At 50.1% G+C, this 23,970-nt stretch overlaps 1 protein-coding gene across 3 annotated transcripts in view; it reads left to right on the forward strand.

The window, feature by feature from the left end:
* The first annotated feature begins 794 nt into the window (after positions 1–794).
* The window catches only part of RASSF2 (Ras association domain family member 2), a 43,050-nt gene continuing 19,874 nt past the window's right edge, over positions 795–23,970 (forward strand). The window contains exons 1-2 of one of the 3 annotated variants that reach the window (XM_025469388.3): positions 795–886; positions 1,992–2,053. The gene's annotated coding sequence lies outside the window, so the exon portion shown is untranslated. Of the gene's footprint in view, positions 887–1,025; positions 1,116–1,175; positions 1,269–1,991; positions 2,054–23,970 lie in introns of those variants that run through there. The other 2 variants (XM_025469389.3, XM_025469390.3) reach the window with 2 other exon arrangements.

Raw genomic sequence — 23,970 nt, forward strand, 5'->3', positions numbered from 1 at the left:
AATGTTTGGCTTTCAGGAGGGATGAGCAGAGCCGGCTGTACCCTGGGGGTTAGCTACCCATTAACCATTAGGCTCCCTTCCCTTTAGACAGGGAGACTCACACTGCAGGGTTGAGGCAGGTGAGTCTGCGAGCGGGCGCGTGCTCACTGGCGCGCTCGCGCGTGTATGTGTGTGTGTGTGTGTGTGGGGGGGTTATGATAAAAGGAAGGAAATAGATAAAGGGCCCGCACCTGGGATGCTCTAAGGCATCCTCTGCTCTGGGAGCCCCTAGAGTCCAGGGATGGATGCGAGAGAGGTGAGAAGTGGACAAAGAAACTTGGCCTCCTTCACTCACTGTCAAGTCTGCCCACCGGCCTGTCGAAGGGGGCTTGCTGGGCCCTGCTCAGCTCAAACCCTTTTTGGAATAAGGCAGGGTGTTAGAAAATGAATCCCGCATCCTCTGCCGGGGGAATCCGGGGCGCTGCAGGTGGGCTCCGCGGGGCAGCGTGACTGTTCCCCGGGAGTGGCCGCCACAGCGCGGGCCGAGCTCAGGGGCTTGGGCCAAGACTCCATCCGGCTGGAAGAGGGAAGAGGCGAATGGGGTGAGGGGATCCAGACCGTCCTCCGTACCCCCTGCACTGCTACGCCCCCGTCGCCCCCCGTCGCCCCCCTCGCCCCCCCGTCCGGCCCGGAAGAGGCGCTGGCAGCCGAAGCCCCGACTCGCAGGAGGAGAAGGGGACGCGCAGCCCCAGCATTGTCTGGGAGGGAGGGGAGAAGCTCCGCCCCCCAGGGGGAGGGGAGGGGGAAAGGGAGGGAGGGGAGGGAGGGGAGGAAGAAAGGCGAGGGAAGAGGGGCGGGGGAGAGATGGAGAGCTAGAGGAAGCCGGGGGAGACGCCGAGCCGACGCGGTAGGGACGGATAAAGGCGGGGGGGGGGGGGGGGGCGGGAGGGGAGAAGGGGAGGCGAGGAGGGCGGGGCGCCCGACCCCCAATCGCGCGGCCGCCGCCTGCGCTGCGGGGCTGGGTTTGAGCCGCGCCCGCCGCTGGCTGACCCGGGCGCGGGCTGGAGCACGCCCCCGCCCCGCCGAGGCACCCCCGCCTCCAGCCCCGCGGGCGATGCCGCTGGCTCGGGACGCAGGCAAGGCGCGGGGCGCGGGGCGGGCGCGGGGCGCGGGGCGCGGGGCGCGGGATGCGGGGCGCAAGGTGCCGGGCGCGGGCCGGTCTCTCTCCCCAGCCTCCCTCCCTCCAGCCTCGCCGAAAGTTTTCCCGCGGTGTCCCCGGCCCGGCCCAGGTCAGCGCCTCAGCCCTCGCCGGCCGCGGTCCCCCCCTCGTCTCCCGGCCGCGGGGGGTTCCCGGGCGTGCGGACCCCCCGCGGGCCGCGGAGGAGCCACCCCTGCGCTCCCGGCTTCGGGCCGGAGAAAGTTGTGCCTCCAAGCGCGTCTTCCCTCCGCGACCCCTGGGGGGTCCCTCCTGCCCTCCGCGCCCAGGGCGGCGACAGGAAGGCGCCCCCGCCCCATCCCTGGGGCTCCCGGGACTCCCCTGGCGAGCTGGGACCCGGTAGCAGGTGCAGGAACGGGAGGCCCGGACGGCTCCGGGGAGGGCCCGACCCCCGCCGGGTCCCGACTTCTCTGCCCTGCGGACGGTCCCCAGGGGCGGGCAGGAGGCGCGGGGGCGCGGGGTCCTCGTGGCACTTCCCCTCCGCGGTCTCCCCGCGCGCCCACGGAGCCGGTGCCCACAGAGCTGGCGCGAGGTCAGCTTTGCGTCCTCTCTCGCCCGAGAGGGCAGGCTCCTCGGGCGACCCAGCCACTTCTGCATTTGGGGCTCCTGCTTTGCGTTCAGCTCCTAGGCTGGGAGAAGCCTGGGGACGGCACGGAGCGGCGCGGGGCCCGGCCGCGAGACCCAGGGCTCCATCTTACTGTGGGGCTCTGTGTCCTGGGCTGTTCTCGGCTAATGCCACGCGGTGACAGCAGGAGCGGAGCGCCGCTGCTCAGTGCCGCATGTACTCTATTCCCAGGTGTCCGGAGTCCGGGTTCTCCCAGAGGACAGAGGCTGTGACTAGTGCTGGCCGGGTTTATAGTAAGTACTTGAACGAAATGAATGAAAGTTTGAATCAGGGAGCTGCCAAGTAACAATTCATCCTGGAGCGGGACTCTGTTCCTGTCACAGTTGATCCGGGTACAATGGGAGGAAAGAATTAGAAACAATGATTCTTTTTAAACAGCTGGGATTCAGAGCCAGGGGCCTTCTTTCTAGAGCATCTGGAAGAGGAATCTGGGGTTGGATTTATTTTACGTATCAATCCACATTTATTTACTGAGAACTTTTTCTGCAGGTGGTCTGAGGAATTAAAGAAACTTCTCAGGGCTAAGATGTATTGGTTGTTTGAGGAGAGGTGGTTTTGATTGTTGTTGTTTTTAGCTTGTGTCCAAAGGCAGTGTCCCAGGGACTGAGTGTGGAGCCAGCCTGGGAGGTGCCCACTTGGGATCAGAGACCTTGGACTGGGGTGGTGAGTGTGGGCACCAGCTGTGTTTTCTCCTCTGGAACTGGCAGCCTGATGCCTGTGAGCCGCTGCAGTCCCCAGGGCCTTCGCAGGCTAAAAGAGGGCCTCACATGGTGGCCGAGCTTGGAGAGGTGGGGTTGTTGGGGAAGGGGGGCAGGTGGTTCTTGCCCTGGCAGAAGAAGAGGAAGCCCGCCTGGGCACCTGGGAGTGCGGGCTGGCACAGTTGGGGATCCCCTGTGCTGGAGAGGCTGAGGGGTGAGTCCTGCCCCTCCTTCAGAAGACAGGAGAGCAGGGGTGGTGTATTGGGATGGGAGACAGGATAATCTAGCTGGGGTACTGTTGAGATATATCCCTTGCTCCTTGCCCTCATTTTTGTGCTGGTGAAATCCAGTTAGAATGAAGGGCATCTTCAGGGAGGGGCTGAAAGAAGGCCAGGTGACGGGGGCAGGGGGTGGGCACTGAGGCATGCCCCTCTCCAGGGCAAGGGATGTGCCCTTTGCACCTGACTACAGGGCCGAGCCATATGCACCTGTGCCTCCCGCGGCAGCATCCCCCCCTTCCTGAGGGGCATCTCCTCCTGCCCCACCCCCCGGGCTCCAGAACCCACCCCTCTGCATTTCTGCACAGTGTCTGACTGGGGCTGCAGGCCCTCTCCCCAGTGTGTGCTTAGAGGTCAGCTAGCGGGGCAGTGCCCTACACCACTTTTTCAGTCCCCCAGTCCTTCCTATTCTCAGCTGTGCTGTCCTACCTGGGACCTTTCAGTCACCCACTAGTTTTGCTTTGATTTCTTGGTCTATTTCCTGGGGCCCCGGAGCCAAGCTTCGTGTCTGCCTTCTGTGCGTGAGCTGCTTAGGAATGGCCAAGAGACTTGGCTGGAGAGGTGCCCAGGACTGCACATCCTGGCACCTCCGCTGGAGTGCCGATGGCTGTCCCAAAGCACAAAAGAACATTGGCCTGGGTATTGCCTTCAGTCCTCCCTACGATCCTGGGGCAGGAAGTGCCCTCACTGAGAGGTGGTTTACAGGCAGGACCAGATTGCCAGAAAATCCTGCTGAGAGGCCTGGGACTTGCCCATGTCCCCTCTCCCCCAGGCTGAGGAGCTGGGCAGGTCTCAGCAGAGTCCTTGGAACAGAGCAAGACGTCCAGTCTCTGTCTTTAAGACACAGCTGCTGAGAGCTGCTGCCACTGCGTTTGTGAAGCTAGGGCAGTGGTCCCCTTCTGCCACTTCCCTGTTTCTCCCACCACTCTACTATACGGTCCAGCGATTTACCCTAACGACCGGCTGTCCTCTTTAAACACTTCCCTGCATCTCCAGAAGAATTTGAAATAAGTCCTTAAGGTGGGGTAAGCTCCTGCAGGCCTGTGATTGCTGGGTTTGTTTCTTTGGCCTGCTTGTGGGTTCCCATGGAGGAGGTGTCTGGTGAGGATGAGGGGAGAGGAGAGGGCAGCAGGCACTGGGAAGCAGGGCACCGTAAACAGGGGCATCCTCCAGACTCGGCCGGCTGGGTGTCCAGTGGGTCATTTTTGATCATCCCTGGGGTGGCAGGCAGACTCTGGAGCCTGTAATCACAGGTTGATGCCGCTGCTTAGGAAGACAGCTTGAGGCTGTAGCACTCTTCCCACGTCAGCTGTGGCTGAATCAGAGGGAAACCTTACGCCGAAGTAGGGGGCAGGGAAGCGCTCTTGGCTCATTCCCCTTGGATGAGCAGAGTGACTTAGGAGGGCTTTTCCTATTCATTCCCTTGATAAAACTTGAAAAAAAGATACTTGTGCCGTCCTTGGACATCTCAACCCAAAGTGATTTGGCAGGGTGGGCTGACTTCACCAGCATGGTGCTTTCCCCATAGTTGACACTCAGCTAACTGCTTGTTTCTAGAAGAGTAACGTAGAGTATTGGATAGAAGTGGGTATTACGATGGCCCATGAATGGCCGGTTATAATGCTTTGGAGAGAGGCTATCCTTAGCTAGGTGAGAAAACTGAGTTCACCTGCTCATGGCTTTCGCATCTAGGCTGTGACCAGTGATAAATGTTGAACAACTGGCTCTACAGGGGTTGGGGGTACTTATTGATTTCTATAGTGTAAATAGTCCCATCATGGCTGATTTCAAGCTACCAACATGGCACCATGAACACTGAGTCGGGAAGAGATGTGCTTAGTCAGCCCTTGTGAGCCAGTAGGAGCAGCTCCAGTAGGTAGCTGACCATGACTGAGCTGGGATGTGACGTCACTGAGCTTAATTTCCAGATTTTGTAGACTGAGGAGGATAAGAACTGTATGAGGCATCTAAAATTTGGGGTACGTTGAAGCTCTGACCTTGAACAGCCAGCCTAATCACTGTGTGCGATGCTTCTGGGATTTATTTAGACACTATTGAAATGTTGATGCTACAGTCTTTTTGGGTCTCAGTTTTCCCATCTCCAAGGCAAGGGATTGAATGATTCCACTGGACCCTTCTAGCACCGAGTCTCTTTAGGAAGAGTCTACTGCATTCTTCTTATGTCTACTCAGGAACAAGACTTTTAACAAAAGAAAGTCTTTCACATGTCCACACTTAAACGTTGTCCACCACAGGGCACCCAGCCCTGGGCCATCCTGGAATTTTGCTGTAGTCTTTCCTGCTACTAAAAGGGAATTCAGTAGCTACTAGCCCAGCCACTTTCTGCCTTCTTTGTGTAGCGGTTTCTCTTCCTGACACAGGCCTGGTGTGTCCCCTGAGGAGGCCAGGGCAATGGGGAGGGAGGAACTGATTTCTTATGGAAGGGACGGCCCCTACTTCCCTGAACTGCGATGCTTTGTCACAGACACCCAGGTGAAAGCCAAGAAAAGCCCACGCGGAGAAAGAGACTTAAAAAAAAAAAGATTTTATTTATTTATTCATGAGAGACACACAGAGAGAGGCAGGACATAAGCAGGCTTCCTGTGGGGAGCCCGATGCGGGACTCCATCCCAGGACCCCAGGATCATGACCTGAGCTGAAGACAGATGCTCAACCACTGAGCCACCCAGCTGCCCCGAAAGAGGCTTTCTTTTTTTTTTAATTTTTATTTATTTATGATAGTCACAGAGAGAGAGAGAGAGGCAGAGACATAGGCAGAGGGAGAAGCAGGCTCCATGCACCGGGAGCCTGATGTGGGATTCGATCCTGGGTCTCCAGGATCGCGCCCCGGGCCAAAGGCAGGCGCCAAACCGCTGCGCCACCCAGGGATCCCCGAAAGAGGCTTTCATATGACAAAATTCAACATCCCCACTGTGATTTTACTCATAAGGGCTCTGTTGACAGTCCTCCCAGGGGAGTCCCTGACTCAGCAATTGCACTGGTAGGAAATCTTATCCTAAGGATATAATTGGACAAGTGCAGAAAAATATGTGCACAGGGATGTCCCTTGCAGTATTATTTGTAATAATAACAGCAACCAAAATGGAGGCTAAATCCCAACAAAAGCAAACTTGTTAATTATGGTACAGGTGTCCGTCAGTGTTCCAAAGTGGTTTGCCTTATGCTGCTTGGCTTTTATGAAAGACCTACGTTTGTACCCGTTTTGCTAACAGAAAGAAATCCGAAGAGGATTTTCATTTTTATGGAAAAAAAAAAAGGCAAAAAGCAAAAATAGTGTTCAGCATTTGTTTTGCAGCGAGCTCTTACAGAGGCCACACACACCCCAGTGCTTGAGAGCGGGGCCCCCCCAAGCTCCTTCCCCGGGACCTATACTCAGCATCGCAGCATCCAGCTGCTACAACTGTGTCTGTGGGCATCTGTGCTTTATCTCAATTTATTTTGTGTTTCCATTAGCAAGACGTATCCTGAGGTATCAGAAAAACCTAAGACATGTTAATTTTTGGGTCTGGGAACACTCAAAAATTTTCCCATATAAATTAATGGTGATCGCTTCTTTGCTTTATGCCACTTGGGCTCATGAAAAGTTTCATAGGAACACTCCACTTTTGGGTGGCAGGGAAGGCCTGCTTATCTATACACTGGACTACCATGGGGCTACAAAAAAATATAAGGTAGAGATGTGCATCTGTTACCATGGAAAAAACATGATATTTCTCAAAATCAGGTTACCAAACTGTGCTATTTGTTTTTGTTTTTGTGTTTGGTTTAAGATTTTATTTATTTATTCATGAAAGACACAGAGAGAGGCAGAGACAAAGGCAGAGGGAGAAGCAGGCTCCCTGCAGGGAGCTGGATGTGGGACTTGATCTCAGGACCCTAGGATCATGACCTGAGCCACAGGCAGAGGTTCAACGGTGGAACCACCCAGGTGCCCCTCTGTGGGGTCTCTTATAAGGGCACTAATCCCATTTGTGAAGGTAGAGCCATCCTCATGAATCCTGCCCAAAGACCCCACTTTCTAATGCCATCACATTTCAGGTTAGGATTTTAACATATGAATTTGGGGGAGACACAATCATTCAGACCGCAGCAGTGACATTAAGTGTACTCACAGCGTTGTACAACCATCACTAATACTGTCTCCAGGACTTTCCCATCATCCCACACAAAGACTCTACCCGTTAGACATTAACTTTCCATTCCTGACCCTTGAGCCTCTGGTAACCTCGATTCCACGTACTGTCTGTGTGAATATGCCTATTTTAGGTATCTCATAGAAGTGGAGTCCTTCGATAACTGTCCTTTTTTTGGAATAATCTTTTTGCTTATCTATATTTTTAAGATAAAAAAAATGTTTGTTTTACTTAGGTCATAAAAAGGAAAGAAAGAGAAAGCCCTGTGATGGAGTGGTGGGTGTGTTTTGGTCCCAGTGGTTTCTTTTCTTCTTCTTTTTTTTTTTTTAAGATTTTATTTATTTATTCATGAGAGACACAGAGAGAGAGAATCAGAGACACAGGCAGAGGGAGAAGCAGGCTCCATGCAGGGAGCCCGATGTGGGACTCGATCCCGGGTCTCCAGGATCACGCCCTGGGCCGAAGGCGGCGCTGAACCGCTGGGCCACCCGGGCTGCCCAGGTCCCGGTGGTTTCATTCCAGGCAGGGCCGCGTGGTCCCGGCCACCGTTCACGCCCCTGCCATCCTGGGGTCTGGCCTCCACGTCAGCCTGGCAGGGCAGGCCGGCGACCAGGCACTGACGAATGCCGCCTCCTGGCCTCGGAGCTGACCGCAGGTGGCTTGCTGGTTGCTGGCAGTTGGGCCCCAGGCCTCAGGCAGTGGCCTCTGTGGTGGGTTTGCGTGGGAGCGCTTGGGGTTCACCGTGCCTTGAACCTCAGAGCTGTGCTGCAGTGAGTGAGGTCCAAATCACGTAGAGGTGGCTTGTTGAGACCATCTTTCTTGAAGAGACTGAGAATAACATCCTCAGTATTTCAATTTCAAGCATCCTTTGTGTGTTCCAGATCCTGGGGCTCAACTGGCCCTGCTAAATCCTCACCGTGGCGGCTGTGGGTATGGCTCCCGAATATTCTGTCCACAGGCAGAGTGGCCCGGCTGGCATGCAGGGTGCACTTCAGCTGGTGGGGTTCATGAGGCCTCACGAGCTCCGGAGAGATGGTGGTATCCTGAGGTAGTTGGCACCCTCTTCCTGAAGCCCCAGATGGGATCTCACAGTTGATCATAACAGACATTTGAGACAAGGGATGCTTTCTTGTGTACATGACAAGATAACCCGGGACACGGTGCAGTGGGCTGGGGGGCAGGGGAGATGGTGTGTATGCTTCAGGTTGAGTCTGAGGTAAAAGGGGGTTGGGAAGTTTCGGGACCCAGAAGTAAGAGACCAGGTTGTGTGGCTCTGACGTCACGGGAGTGGATCAAGTGGCTTCTCAATGGGACACCTTGTTCTGTGAGAAAAGCTTTACATTCCTTGGAAGGGGAGCTCCCAGAAGGGCCTCTCCAGCGAGTCAGTGTGAGGATTTAGGTGTGGGAGGGACAGACTCGCCCACTGGACTCTGGAAGTTTCTTCACCTGGCTCTGCCTGTTTTCTCTCTGTCCAGTGGGAGGCTGCTCTTTTAACTCTAGACAGTCGGCAAAGTGTAAAGATTTTACAGAAATGGCCTTTGAAGCCCATTTTGAGAAGTTCTGGGTTTCATGGGACTGATTTTTCTTTAGGGTCAGTCGGCTGGTCGCAGGGCAGGCAGAGGAGGGTGTGGACGTGGTTTTGTTCAAAACTCCCTCAGCCTCCTGGAAATGCTCTGGAAACCCCCAAATGAGCAGCCTCCCCTAGGAAGGGCCTGAGATCTGTTGTGTGGGGGTGAATTCTTCCACACATGGGTGTTAAGGAAATGAAAGGAGGGTGGTTGTGAGATGCCCCCCAATGGCTGCCCCAGGGGAGGGCTGAGTGAATGCTAGATCCTTCCTTTCCTCTCCCTTCTTGACTGCTTCTAAAGTGCAAGGAACCTGTTCATCTTGGCTGGGAGTAGGAGTGGGGAAGGGGTGGGCGGGATGGGGGTGGGGGATGCCTGTGAACCTGGCTCTCGGGGTTTCCAGTCCTGGCCCCAGGTAGCCAGGAGCAGAAACCCCAATATCTCTGCACACAAAGCTCGATCTTAGCCTATAGCACCAAAAAAGGAAGAGCTGCTGGGGTTCCCTGAGGAAGGGGAAGTGAGGTCAGAGATGAGTCTCGGAGAAATCACTCAGTAAACAGGAAGAGTGGCCAGAAAGAAGCCTGTGCTTGTAGGAAGTGGGGAGCTGGAGGCAGCCCCCCCTCACCTGCCTGGCTAGGTCAGTATGTCCCCTGCAGAGTTGAGACTGACTCCAGACCGCATAGGCACTGATACAGGCCTTGGGCCCTCCCTGTGGAATGGGGCTTCACCTAGATCCCATAATTATTGGGCAGGAGGAAAGCTGAATTTGCCCTTCCCAAGGTAGACCATGAAACTGACCTATAAAATAGCCCTGGTTTCGAGAGATGCAGGTCAAGAAATGCTTCCTCTTGTTTGCCTTACTAGGGCCACTGTGGCTTCCACCTACTTCCCACTCCTTCCTCAGGCCAGCTCAGCCATACAGAAGTTTGCACATTGCTGAACTTTAGCCCATGGGTGGGGGGTGTAGTCTTGGCAAGAACTCTCTGGTTGAAGGTGGTGAAGAGGCTGCTATAGGGAGGCAGGGCCTTCCTTGGTGGATCTGTTGAATTGGAAGATTGGCTTTCTATACCTCTGGTTCCTCTGAGCCAGAGTCTAAATTCTACACATAGACACACACACACACACACACACACACACACACACACACACAGAGCTTTTTCTGTCTGGAGTGTTTTTACTTCCTTAATGCCTTATTATTATTGTTTTTTGTCCTGCTCCAACACCCTAGTTCTCTGATATGAGATTAAGGGCCTTTGGGTTTCTTTCTAAACATCATCCAGAAGGTCAAAAACTTGTGGACACTGGTGGGACTTTTCTGTAAACAAGGAGTGGCTCATCCGGGCCTGTGAAGTGATTGGGTGAGTACTAGTGGTGATTTCCCAGGTTACTCACCTGGCCACCACCCACTGGTGGCGAGTGGGAGGCATGTCCCTTCTGGCGGGAATCCTAGGACCAGTTCCTCAGAATGGCCCCAGCCACACTGGGGGCTCAGATCTGTGCACAGAAGGCCTGAGCAGAACAGGCCAGGGTCCCAGTTTGGCAGTGGAAGAGCCAGGGCTTGTCAGATCAAGCTGCCTGCAGGGAGCCTGGCGTGGCTGGAATCTCGGCTCCGCATCTGGATGGTCCAGGCAGGGGCTGCCTCCTGGGATGGGTGTCAGCAGGGGCCTTGTGCCTGTCATCAGTCAGGCCCCAGGCTTTTTCTGGGTTGGAGGAGCAGGTGGTCTGTGGGACCATTGAGCGTGAGGGGTGGGTAGCTCATTCTTTGGACAGAGGGTAGATATGACTTTGTGGTGTGTGGCACGGTGACATTGCAGGTGCCCAGGTCCATGGCCAGGGTCTCTATCCCTGGCTCCCGCAGGGTCTGCTCTATGGACATCCTGTCCGTGCAGCCATTCACTCACTTGCCTTCCTTCCCCAGACCCTCCAGGGCCCGCTGGGGCTGGCAGCCGAAGCCTGCCTGTTCCTGCCTGCCCTGCTCAGGGTCCCCCATATCCAGTGCTTGGCCAGGGCACCACAGACAGGGCAGTGGGCTTCATGTCGGCTCTGTGACCTGGGACAAGTTGCCTAACCTCTGGGACCTTCTGTTTCCTCATCTGTCAAATGGTGAAGATGAAGCATTCCCCATGGGTTCTTTCTTGTAAAGGACAAAGAAAAGCTTCTAGAGCCTGGTTACTGGCACTGCCAGCCTCACTTGGGAGCTTGCTTGTTAGGAATGCACATCCTCAGCCCTCATCCAAAAGGACTGAATCAGAAGCTGGGGGAGGGGGGCGGTTGGGGGGGGAAAGGAATATGTACCTAATGAGCCCTCCAGGGGCTTCTGGACTCCAGTGTGAGAACCACTCCTCTAGGATATGGCTGGGTCAGTTGAGTTTTAGCTGAAAACTTTTTTTTTTTAAGATTTTATTTATTTATTCATGAGAGACACAGAGACATAGGCAGAGGGAGAAGCAGGCTTCCTGCGGGGAGCCTGATGTGGGACTCGATCTCAGGACCCCAGGATCGTGACCTGAACCGAAAGCAGATGCTCAGCTTCTAAGCCACCCAGGTGCCCCATTAAAACTCCTTTTTTTCCCCTTCAAAGCAGAGGGTTCTGCTTTGCAAGGATTCGCAGGGTCCCAGGTTTGACCCCAGCACCACCTGCTCCAGACTGTGTATTTTAGGACAGTTCTTTGGCTTGCTTGTGCCTCATTTGCTTCATCTGCAAAAATGGGGATATTAAGGTTTCTCCATAGGTTTGTTGTGGGGACTAAATAAGCCAAAGCAGATATTAGGTCTCCCACAGTAAACTCTCATTTGTGGTAGCTGTTATTCACTTCCGGTGTTTTATTATTAGCACAGTAATAATTTTGTGATTGCTCTGTTCCTGGTTTGTGGGGGCAACAGGTGTCAAAGTCTCCTGAGACTAGACTTCTGCTAGTTCTCTTGAGCTATGCTCTCTTTCATTTTTTTTAAAAGATTTTATTTATTTATTCATGAGAGACACACACACACACAGAGGCAGAGACACAGGCTGAGGAGAAGCAGGCTCCAGAAGGGAGCCCGATGCAGAACTCGATCCTGGGACTCCGGGATCACGCCCTGGGCCGAGGGCAGGTGCTAAACCGTTGAGCCACCCAGGGATCCCCGAGCTATGCTCTTTTCCACCTGCCAACCTCTTACCAAGTAAGAGGTTCCACTCCCCCTTTCCTGATGCTTAGCATGCTTTTTGGGTGGGGATTAGCAAAGCCTTTTATTCACAGTTAAATGTAAAGCTGAGAAAGAACAGCATACACTCAGGACACTTGACCTTAACTCCCCTTTTGGTGGTGTTTGGTGCCAGATGCTTTCTGAGTAGAGTGACTGGGGGAGCTGTGGGACTGGGTCACTGGGGGTCAGAGGAGGTACATTCAGAAAGGGAGGATCAGTGAGGTGAACAGGTCCCACAGAGGACCTGGGCCTTGCCAACCAGCAGACCTTTTATTGAATAAAGGTGGAAGGCAAAGTGTGCCATTTCCTTTCCGGGCAGCCTGAATTTTGCCCATGTCTGGGACAGGTTCAGGTTCAGGAACCAGGAGGTGGTATCTCTGGTAATCTCTAGAACTTGGCAGGGTCCCAGGCCACAGCTCTAGTCTCCTTCCTCGTGTGGCGCAATAGGGCTGGGGTTTCCTGTTTGCCATCGACGCTCCTTCCTGCCCCTATACCAAGGGGCTGAAGTACACAGGGGTCAGCCCTATCTCCTCTGTCACTGCTTGGTTACAAAGCAGAGTCCCTCAGGAGACCTGATGAGGTAGTCTTTAGCACTATAGTATGAAGCACTGTGTAGGATAACTTTCTACTCCAACCCAGGAGCTCCAGATTATTCCATGCCTTCCCCCCCCACCCCCAACACTGACGGCAGTGGCAGAGCAGGACTCAGAGAAGAGGTGGGGACAGGCCCCAAAAGGGGAAGCTGTGGGCCTCCAGTGAGCATTTCCTTTGTTTCTGGGGCCCTGGGCTGGCTTCCTGGCTTCTGTGGTGTGTGGTGTCCTGGTTTGCATGATGGAGGCCCTTTGCATCAGCTAGGAGGCCCTTGCCTCCTTGTATTCACCGACCCTTTGGGATGCTCTCCACTGCCCTCTCACCCCTTTAAAATATTAGTATTGGGGAGGGGGTTGCTGAAGACCCAGCTCAGTTTGCTTTTAGAAAATTCTATTCCGGGCAGCCCAGGTGGCTCAGCGGTTTAGGGCTGCCTTCAGCCCAGGGTGTGATCCTGGAGTCCCAGGATCGGGTCCCATATCCAGCTCCCTGCATGGAGCCTGCTTCTCCCTCTGCCTCTGTCTCTGCCTCTCTCTCTCTCTCTCTCTCTCTCTCTCTGTCTCTCTGTCTCTCTCTGTCTCTCATGAATAAATAAATAAAATCTTAAAAAAAAAAGAAAGAAAATTCTATTCCTTCCATCCCTGAAAGGCTGCTTTGAGATGAATTTGAGGGCACCTGAGTTACTCAGTCACCTGAGTTACACGATGAATCCCTATCAGATCTCTAGGTCCTTCTCAGCTCTGATTGTATATTGGCACCACCTGGGAAGGCCATAAAAATGCTCATGCCTGGGCCCCTTCCAGAGGGTCTGATGTAAGGGGTAGGGGTTGCAGTTTGGACATCAGGAATCTTAAACCAACCCCTCTCACCCTCCTCCTCCCCCACCCGTCCTCACCCAGGGAGAGTCTGATGAGCATCTAGAATTAGAACCTCTGAGCTGTTGGGTGTCTCGAGGCCAGCTGCTTCTCCTTCCCGCTCTGGTTTCTGCTGAGGCCTTGCAGACTGCATGTCCCTCCCATTGGTCAGAGGGTGGCTCTGTGGGGTTTGCCCCTCTGGGAATTTGTGGAAAGCCTCCCTTCCCTGAACCTGCTTTGTTTTCCTAACTGAACTTAGGGACTGGGGCTGCCTGGGTCCTGTCAACTGGCTATTGCCCCCGAACCTTCCCATCCCACCCCTGTTGCCGAGGTCAAGCCTGGCTCCCCCTGGGCCACCAGGAAGACCGTGTAGGAAACAAAGTGGGGTTCTTGGTCTCCTCTGGACTTTCCTGCCAGGGTGTTGCCAACCTTTCTGTCCTGTGTTTGCCCTTCTCCCTCTGGGGACTTACCAGTTGATTCATAAGATGAGAGCCTCGGCCCTGCAGGCTGGAACAGGAACTGTAGGGAATAGCCGGCATCCCAGGGCTGCTGAGGCCACATGTACCTTGGGGTGCTCTCCAGGCACACAGAAAGGGAGGAGGGCACTGGAGTTTGGAGGAGCCCAAAGCCCAGAACATAGGACATTTTGTCCTCTTTGAAGGGAGCTTTGAATGCCTCCTCCTGCCTCCTTGAACTTCTAGAGTGCCCTTGAAGCCAGGCTGGTGACTTCCAAGGGCTTGCGTGGCCCCTCATTTATTCTTGGGGGGGATTGCTGGAGACACTGAGAGGGGGAGGGTCTGTGGAAGGGAAGAGGGAGGGGTCCCTTCATGCCACAGCTGCAGGGCTCTGATTGGGCCAGGGCTCTGGCACAGCTGCTTCTCCCGGCTGGAGGGTGGGTGGGAGAAAGTGGATTGCTTGTGAATCTTTTTTTTTTTTTAAGATTTTATTTATTTACTCATCAGAGACACACAGAGAGAGGCAGAGACATCGGCAGAGGGAGGAGCAGGCTCCCTCTGGGGAGCCTGGTTCGGGACTTGATCCCAGGAGCCTGCTCAACCACTGAGCCACCCAGGTGTCCCTGCTTAGTTGCTCCTGAGTCCAGAGAAGGGTCTCCGTGGGACAACGCCTGGGAAATTCAACTCCCACCTCCCCCAGGGCAGCTCTCAGCCCCAGATAGCCTAGATGGGGATACAAAGGCAGGCCAGCCTGTCTGAAGGGGGGACGACTCTGTGGAGTTACCCCCACTGCAGAGCCCCCCAAGATCAGGCTGTGGCTGGACTCTCACAGAACCCTGCTCACTGAGCACCGTCCTGCTTCCCTCACTTGCTTACACATTTCTCTTGGAGATGCTTCCTCAGTAACTCAGGTGTCCCCAAAAATCCTTGTTTGGGGCTTGCTTCTAGGAATCCTCTTTCCTGAGTCATCAGTAATCCACTCCCTCCCTTGAGAATGTAGTGATAATGGGAAGATTCACAGGAGAGAGGCACAGGCTGGGGGCTGGGGTCCAGAAAGGGGATGCTCCAGGCCCAGGAGGTGAAAGAAACACCAGAGGGATGGTTTCTACATGGTGCTAAGTGCTGTGAAGGACAGGCTGAGTGTGAGCACCTGTCCCCTGACACTGCCCAGGGGTAGCGGGGATACTTTAAAGGGGTGGCTAAGTTTTGGATAAGGGTCTAGGGAGCATGTGAGTTTGCTTGGGTCTGTAGAGGAGCACAGGTGTACTCACAGAGCTTGAAAAGCAGGCCCAGAAAGTTCTCTGTGGCTGGGATGTGATCACCTCCAATGGCTTTTAGGAACCTTCCCATTGTCAAAACGTTGTCTTGGATCTTAGGGAAGGTTGTACAAGCAGGAAGTAATGGAGGGGGTCTTCCCGTGAAACACACTAGGTTCCACTAGCAAGGCACATGGTACTGCCCAGGCATTTGATGGAGCCAAGGAGAGCCTCGAACATTCTGCCAAGGCATGAAGTCAGTGCCAGAAGGAAAGACTGACTAGCTGGAGGCCCCAGTGGGTCTCCCACGTGACTGAGGCCTGGGAGGCCCATGTCCCAACCTGGCAAGCCCAATGACACACAGATCTCCAGACATTTTAGCAGACGTGCTTCCATATATATTTTGCCTCTCAAAGTCTTTTTCTACAGGAAAGTTGTACTGATTTAGAATTCTTGAGGGGTGAAGGACTGTGTTCCTATGGGGTAGGAAGCTTTAAATATGATACAGGCTTCCAAAAAGCAGCTCCACATTAAAAATTATTTTTTATGAATAATTAATAATTATTTTTCTATAAAATGTGTGTCTCGTGTCAAAGTCATTCTTTCATTTGGGTCCCTTTCTCTCCCTTCTTTTTGAGTGGGGAGCTGTGAGCTGTTTCAGTTCTGTGTCTGAGATGCTGGCCCACAAGGGAAGCCCCACCTGCTCTCTCTTCCTTAAAGAGTTGGTGCCACTTTCGGTGTTCTCAAGGCACCGTGGAAGCGTTGCTTGTAAATGATTCTCACAAGGCATTTTGGAGTCTCAGAGTCCTCCATAAATTCTTTTTTTTTTTTTTTAAAGATTTTATTTATTTATTCATGAGACACACACACACACACACACACACAGGCAGAGACAGAGGCAGAGGGAGAAGCAGGCTCCATGCAGGGAGCCCAAGGTGGGACTCGATCCCGGGTCTCCAGGATCACGCCCTGGGCTGAAGGCGGTGCTAAACCGCTGAGCCACCGGGCTGCCCTCCTCCATAAATTCTTGATAATATCAGAGAAGGCAGAAGAGTTGGAACCAGCCATCTGAACAAATCCCTCACTCCAAGGCTGCAGATTTTGGCAGGCGCCCTGGGAGGAAGTGTCCCACGGAATGTACATTCCGGCCCCATCAACCATCTTCCTCTGACCCTTCCTTATGTGAGGAACAATACTCTGTGTAAGGAATATCAGACTGAACTCTAAATTTCCGGCCCTTTGTTAGCTTTGCTGCTGTGTTTGCCTTAAAGTGAATGTCCATTTAGCTGGTTCCCCTGCCCCCCGCCGCCCAATTGTACCCCGCCCCCCAAACCCCAACTGATTGGAAGTAGCCCATGATTTGTGGTGCTGGTTGGAAAATTTCTGAAGAGAGATGCAGATGTTTTCCTTGAGACAGACAAAGAAGGGATTGGGTCCTAGAATCAGTTACCTATAGTTTTAATTCAACAATGTTGTAGGCTTTAAGTATTTTTCCTAAGACTCCTAACTCAAGATTTGAAAAAGTAAGAAAAAAAGTGGGGAGAAGTTCAGGTTGGAGATAAAGATTGGGCAACATGAGCCAGTAGGTCTGATACATAGTGATGGCCTTGCTAAGATCACCCGACAGGTAGCGATGGAACCTTCGAGGATCCTCACGTTTGGGCCATCAGACTACTTGAGTTATACCAATCTGGCAAGTAAAAAAAAAAAAAAAAAGTGATTAAGGAGGTTGGACATCTTTTCATAAGTCTATTAACTATTTGTATTTATTTTTCTGTGAATTAACTGTTCATATTCTTTGCCCAATTTCCTATTGGGTCTAGAATCTTTTTCTTAGGGATTTATTAATTTTACAAATTAGGGGATCCCTAGGTGGCTCAGCGGTTAGGTGCCTGCCTTTGGCCCAGGGTGTGATCCTGGAGTCCCGAGATCGAGTCCCACATCAGGCTCCTGGCATGGAGCCTGCTTCTCCCCCTGCCTGTGTCTCTGCCTCTCTCTCTCTCCCTATCATGAATAAATAAATAAAATCTTTAAAAAAACTTTTTTTGCAAATTAGTGGCCTTAACCCTTTGTCATATATATTATAAATGTTTTCTCCCAAAACACATTTCTCCCAAAACACATTTCTCCCAAAAGTCATTGACTTTTGACTTTGGATAGGGAAAAATTTTTTTTTCTAAACAGAAGTTGGAAATTATTATAGATTGGTTCAATTTCTTTTTTTTTTTTTCAATTGTGCATTCTGAATTTTGGGTCTTTTCATAGGAAAATTTTTCCCACTTCAAGTTTATATATATCCTGTGTTTCCTTCAAGCATTTTATGTTTTAATGTTTAAATTTTTTATTCATCTATGATATCTTTTGGTGGAAGGAGTAAGGAAGGGACCTAGCTTCCCCAGCTTCCCCTTTCCAAAGGCCAGTCATTTATCCAACAACATTTAAAATAAGATTTTATTTATTTATTGCTGAGAGAGAGGCAGAGACACAGGCAGAGGGAGAAGCAGGCTCCATGCAGGGAGCCTGATGCGGGACTCGATCCCAGAACTCCAGGATCATGATCTGAGCCAAAGGCAGAGCTCAACCACTGAGCTACCCAGGTGTCCCTCCAGCAACATTTTAAAAATTAATCTTTCTCTTACTATTTAGAAATGCACCCCACATTCTATGTTCCCAAATATATTTGGGTCTATTTCTGTACACCATATTGTTTCATTGATCTGCCTATTTTTTCTCAAGTACCAACTAGTTTTAATAACTGTAGAGAAGACTTAAATTCTCTAATTGGCATGCTCAGTAGATTTAAGAGGGCGTGCTATCAAAGGGAATTGTCTTAAGAACAGGACAGACTGCTTTCAGATGCAAAACAAAATTACTAAATTATAGCTTACGATGGAGGCAGTGAACAAAAGAGAGAGTCCTGCAGAAAATCTGATCTGTGAATTAGAAGATTAGCTGCAGAATCAGAAGGAAAAGAAGGAGATGGAAGATTATGAATACAAGTGATGTGATTCTTGGGGGATGGGAGCAGGGATGGAAGGACGGATGGGTAGATGGACAGACATAGGGCGGGCACTGCTAACCTGATTTCTGCACCAGCCAGGCTGTGGAATTGAATTGGCTGAGGTTCCCCCATGACTGCTCACAGGTTGCTCCGGGTTTTCTTCCTTGGGCTCCTACCACCAGCTTCTGGCTCTGTTGACCAGCCTCCTTTTCAAGGCACCTTATTCTCTTGGCTTCCAGGGCAACGTGTCTCCCTCCTCTTCCAGGGACTTTTATTCCTCTGCCCATCACGGACCTACTGGACGCATGAGAGCCCTGCTCCCTCAGCCCTCTATGCTTTCCTGCCTCCCTTGCTGGGAGCTCCATGCTGTCACCTTCCTGGGCCACAGACCTGGCTGTGCTTGTTGTCATTGGCACTAGAGGGTTCCATGGGCATGTCTCAAAGCCAGCCCATGTTCCTCAACTTGGCACGTGTGAACGTGGCACTACTCCCGTGTCGCTGTCCTCGCCGGCAGCAGCCTGGGCAGCATCCTGGACTCTGCTTCTAACCCCACAGTGAACCTGGCAGCAGGCCCTTTCCCAAACCTTTTTATTGGTGCATCACAACTTTTCCCTCCATCTCTTTAAACCCTGCAGACATGTGACTCTGCCCCATCGCCCCCTCCCTGGGTCAGGCCCCCTGCACCCTCCCCCTGCCTCTGTTCTCTTCCACAATCCTTTCTCAAAGTAGGCAGGATGGGGCAACCGGTCCGAAGTTCAAGTGCGGTCACACTCTCCTCTGGTTTCCGTGTGGCCACTGTAAAAGTGATGCTAGACGGGGTGGTTTAAAACAACAAATTGATTCTCACATTCTGGAGGCCAGAGGTCTGACGACGGTTGGTTTCCTGGGGCCCAAACCCAGGTGTCAGGAGGGCCTTGAGGGGAAAATCATTTGCTTGCCCTTCTGACCAGGCGAGCCTCGTTCCTTAGCTCATGGCCCCTCTCTGCATCCCCATCCAGCATGGTACCCCCCCGCCCCGCGTCCCCCAGCTGGGGTCAGTGTGCCAGAAACTCCCTCTGCCTCTCTTACAAGGACACTTGTAATTACATTTAGGGCCCGCCCAGGTAACCTAGGATCACCTCCCCATTTCAAGGACCTCAATTTAATCACACCCAAGGGGGGCCCTGTACCATATAAGGTAACACTCACAGACTCCAGGCATAGGACCCTAGTATCTTTGGGACCTTTATTCAGCCTACCACACTCCCGTGGTACCTCAAACTCCTCGACGTGGTCAAGGTCCCAGAAGGGCCCGCCGCATCTTGCACAGCTCTGGGGTGCATGCTTCTTCCAGCTTGACTACTCTGCCCTGCACTTTTCCAGCTCTACCTCATCCCTGAGGTCTCAGCCTAGAGCTCACTTCCTCCAGCATGCCCCTGGGACCACCCGCCCCCAAGTCCAGATTAGGTGTCCTTCTGTGTGCTGTCATAGCACCTGCTTTCCTTGCTAGAACAATCTCCTCTCCATCTCTTATTACATTTTGAGGGCAGGGCTGTGCCTGGTCATTTTGCTATTGAATCACCATCAGTAAATGCAAACGTGGCACGTTAGGCACACAATAAATGTTAAATGTGGAAATTTAAAGATACATAGAAAGGGTACTTTCTTTTTTAAAATTTAAATTCAATTTAGTAACATAATCTGTATTATTAGTTTCAGGGGTAGAGTTTAGTGATTCATCAGTTGCACACAACACCCAGTGCTCCTTATATCATGTGCCCTCCTTAATACCCATCACCCAGTTACCCCATCTGCAACCCTCAGTTTGTTTCCTAGAGTTAAGAGTCTCTTATGGTTTGCCTCCCTTTTGTTTTGGTCTTAGAAAGGGTACTTTAAAAAAAATGGGTACTCATCAGTTATGGATAATTGTTATTTTAAAAAAAAAAAGCAACTTTCTCACCAGTCTGATTCTCTTTCCTTTTTCCTCCTCCTCCTCCTCCTTTTTTTTTGCAGGGATCCCTGGGTGGCTCAGCGGTTTGGCGCCAGGGCATGATCTTGGAGTCCTGGATTGAGTCCCACATGGGGCTCCCTGCATGGAGTCTGCTTTTCCCTCTGCCTCTGTCTCTGCCCCCCACCCCCACCTCTCTCTGTGTGTCTCTCATGAATAAATAAATGGAATCTTAAAAAAAAAACACATACATTTATTATCTTAGGGTTCTTTAGGTCAGTAGCTATGGGGATCTCACTGGAATAAAATCAAGGTGTCAGCAGGGCTTTGTTCTTTTCTAAAAAACCCAGGGAAAAATACATTTGCTTGTCCTTTTAAGCTTCTAGAGGCCACCACATTCCCTGGGTTGTGCCCTTCTTCCTCTAGCTTCAAAGCCAGCAACAGCAGATTGTGTCCTTTTCATGTTGTATCACCATCACACTGGCTTTTCTGCCTCCCTCTTCCATTTTCTTTTATATCATGGCGAAATACACATAAAATATGTATCAACTTCATCATTTTTAAGTGCACAGTTCAGTGGCATTAAAGATATTCGCATTGTTGTCCTAGCAACCCCCCATCCATCCACAGAACTCTTAAGGTTGCAAAATGAAAACTCTACTTGTTGAACACTAATTCTCCCTCTGCCCCAGCCTTGGCAACCAACTTTCTACTTTATGCTTCTATGATGATGCTTTGAAGACTTCCTATTAGTGGAATCATACAGTATTTGTCCTTTTGTTGCCAGCTGATTTCACTTAGCAGAATGTCCTCAAGCTTCTTCCATGTTGTAGCACATGTCAGAATTCCCTTCTTTTTTAAGGCTGCATAATATTCCATGGGATGTGTCTACCATACATTGTTACTCCATTCATCTGTTGATGGACACTTCAGTGGCTTCTACATTTTGGCTGTTGTGATTAATGCTATTATGGACATGGGTGTATAAATATCTCTTCAATATCCTACTTTCAATTATTTTGGATACATATCCAGAAGTGGAATTGCTAGATCATATGGTATTTCTATTTTTAACTCTTTGAGGAGCTGCCATTCTGTTGTTCACAGTGGCAACACCATCTTACATTCCCACCAATAGTGCACAAGGGTTCCAATCTTTCCACATCCTTATTGACACTTGTTATCTCATGTCTTTTTATTGTTAACCATTCTAACAAAAATATGATGATATCTCATTGTGGATTTGACTTGCATTTCTCTAATGATTCTGATACTGAGCATATTTTCATGTGCCTGTTGATCATTTGTATGTCTTCTTTAGGAAGATGTCTACTTAGGTCCCCTGCCCATTTATTAATTGGATTATTTGGTTTCCTTTGCTATGGAGTTCTATGTGTTCCACATATAATTTGGATATTAACCCATTATCAGACATATTATTTGCGAATATTTTCTCCCATTCTGTAGGTTGCCTTTTCATTTTGCTGATTGTTTCCTTTGCTGTACAGAAGCTTTTTAGTTTTATGTAGTCCCATTTATTTATTTCTACTTTTGTTGCTCATGATTTGGGTGTCATATACAAAAAATTGTTGCCAAGACCAATGCCAAGGAAATCTTGTTCTGTTTTCTTCTTCAGAGTTTTACAGTTTCAGGTTTTACATTTAAGTCTGATTCAAGTTAATTTTTAAAAAGGTAGGCTGCATACCCAACATGGGGCTTTAACTCATGATCTCAAGAGTCACATGCTATACCAGCTGAGCCAGCCAGGTGCCCCTCAAGTTAATTTTTGTGATTGGTGTAAGGTAAGAGTCAAATGTCATTCTTTTGCATGTGAGTTTCCAATTTTTCCAACATTCATTGAAGAGACTGTTCTTCCCCCATTGAATATTCTTGGCTTTCTTGTCAAATATTAATTATATGTGCATGGGTTTATTTCTGGGCTCTAAATTCTGTTCCATTGGTCTATGTGCCAGCATCATACTGTTGTGGTTGCTATAGCTTTGTAGTACAGTTTGTAATCAGGAAGTGTGATGCCTTCAGCTTTGTTCTTTCTCAGGATTGCTTTGGCTATTTGAATTCTTTTGTTGTTCCATATAAATTTCAGGATTATTTTTTCTGTTTCTGTGAAAAATGCCACTGGAATTTTGATTATGGGATTATGTTGATCAAGAAATGACGTTGGGTAGCATGGACATTTTAACAATGGTTTTCTGATTCATGAACATGGGATATATTTCCATTTATTTGTATTTTTTTCAATTTCTCTCATCACTGTCATTTAACTTCCAGTGTACAGATCTATCACAAACTTGGTTAAATTAATCGTATTTGGGCGGCTTGGGTGGCTCAGCAGTTTAGTGCCGCCTTCAGCCCAGGGCCTGATCCTGGAGACCTGGGATCGAGTCCCATGTCGGGCTCCCTCCATGGAGCCTGCTTCTCCCTCTGCCTGTGTCTCTGCCTCTCTCTCTCTCTCTCTCTGTGTGTGTGTGTGTGTGTGTCTCATGAATAAATAAATAAAATCTTTAAAAAATAAATTAGTCCTATTTTATTATTTTTGATGCTATTTAAATAGGATTGTTGTCTTTATCTCTTTTTCAGTTAGTTTGCTGTTAGTGTATAGAAACACAACTGATTTTTGCATGCTCATTTTGTATGCTGCACCTTTACTGAATTCCTTGATTAAGCCTAACAATTTTTTGGTAGAGTCCTTAGGATTTTTTTAAAATTTTATTTATTTATTTAGTTGGGGGAGTGGGGGGAGAGAGAGAGAGAAAGAAAGAGAGAGTATGCACAAGCCAGGGGAGAGACAGAGGGAGAGAAGCAGAGTCCCCACTAAACATGGAGCCTGATGTAGGGCTTGATCTCATGACCCTGAGATCATGACCTGAGTCAAAATTAAGAGTCGATGCTTAACTGACAGCCACCCAGATGCCCCATGAAGTCTTTAGGATTTTCTATATATAAGATCATATTATTGCAAACAGAGACAATGTTACTTCTTCCTTTTTGAATTGAATGCCTTTTATTTACTTTTACTGTCTGATTGCTCTGGCAAAGATTTTCAGTACTGTGTTGAGTAGGAGCGGTGAGAGTGGGCACCCTTGTCTTGCTCCTGGTTTCAGAAGAAAAGTTTTGTTTTTCACCATTGAGTATGATGTTAGCTGTGGGCTTGTCATATCTGGCTCTGTGTTATGAATAAGGTACATTCCTTCCATACTGGTTTGAGTTTTTGTTGAAAGGATGTTGAATTTTGTCAAACGCTTTTTCCGCATCTGTTGAGGTGATCATCTGTGATTTGCATGTGTGGAACTATCCTTGTATCCCAGGGATAAATCCCACTTGATCATGTCGTATGATCTTTTTCATGCACTGTTGAATTTGATTTGTTGAGAATTTTTACATTTACACTCATCAGGTATATTGGCCCGTGGTTTTCTTTTCTGGTAGTATGTTTACCTGGTTATAAGGATATCAGAACAACGCTGGCCTCATAAAATGAATTTGGGAATGTTCCCCCTCTTCAGTTTTTTGAAAGTGTTTGAGAAGGACTGGTATTGATTCTTCTTTAATGGTTGGTAGAATTCACCATTGAAGCCGTCTAGTCCTGGGCTTTGCTTTGCTTTTCAAAACCTGCGAGGTTTTTGATTACTAATTCAACCTTACTCATTATTGGTCTATTAGATTTTTCTTGATGACTCAGTCTTGGTAGGTTATATGTTTCTAGGAACTTATTTTTCTAGGTTATCCAATTTGTTAGCATATAATTGTTCATAGTAGTCTCTTAAGGTCCTTTTTATTTCTCTGGTGTCAGTTACAATGTCTCCTTTTCATGTCTAATTTTGTTCATTTGCGTTTTCTCTTAATCTAGCTAAAGGTTTGTCAATTTTGTTTATTTTTTCTAAAAACCCGCTAGGGGATCCCTGGGTGGCTCAGAGGTTTAGCACCTGCCTTCGGCTCAGGGCATGATCCTGGAGTCCTGGGATCAAGTCCCACATCAGATTCCCTGCATGGAGCCTGCTTCTCCCTCTACTTCTGTCTCTGCCTCTCTCTCTCTCTCTCTCTCTCTCTCTCATGAATAAATAAATAAAATCTTAAAAAAAAACAGCTTAGTTTCATTTATCCTCTCTATTGTTTTCCTGGTCCCTCATTTATTTATGCTCTGATCTTTGTTACTTCCTTCCTTCTTCT

Source organism: Canis lupus, chromosome 24, assembly GCF_003254725.2.
Source record: "Canis lupus dingo isolate Sandy chromosome 24, ASM325472v2, whole genome shotgun sequence".
Classification (NCBI taxonomy): Eukaryota; Metazoa; Chordata; class Mammalia; order Carnivora; family Canidae; genus Canis; species Canis lupus.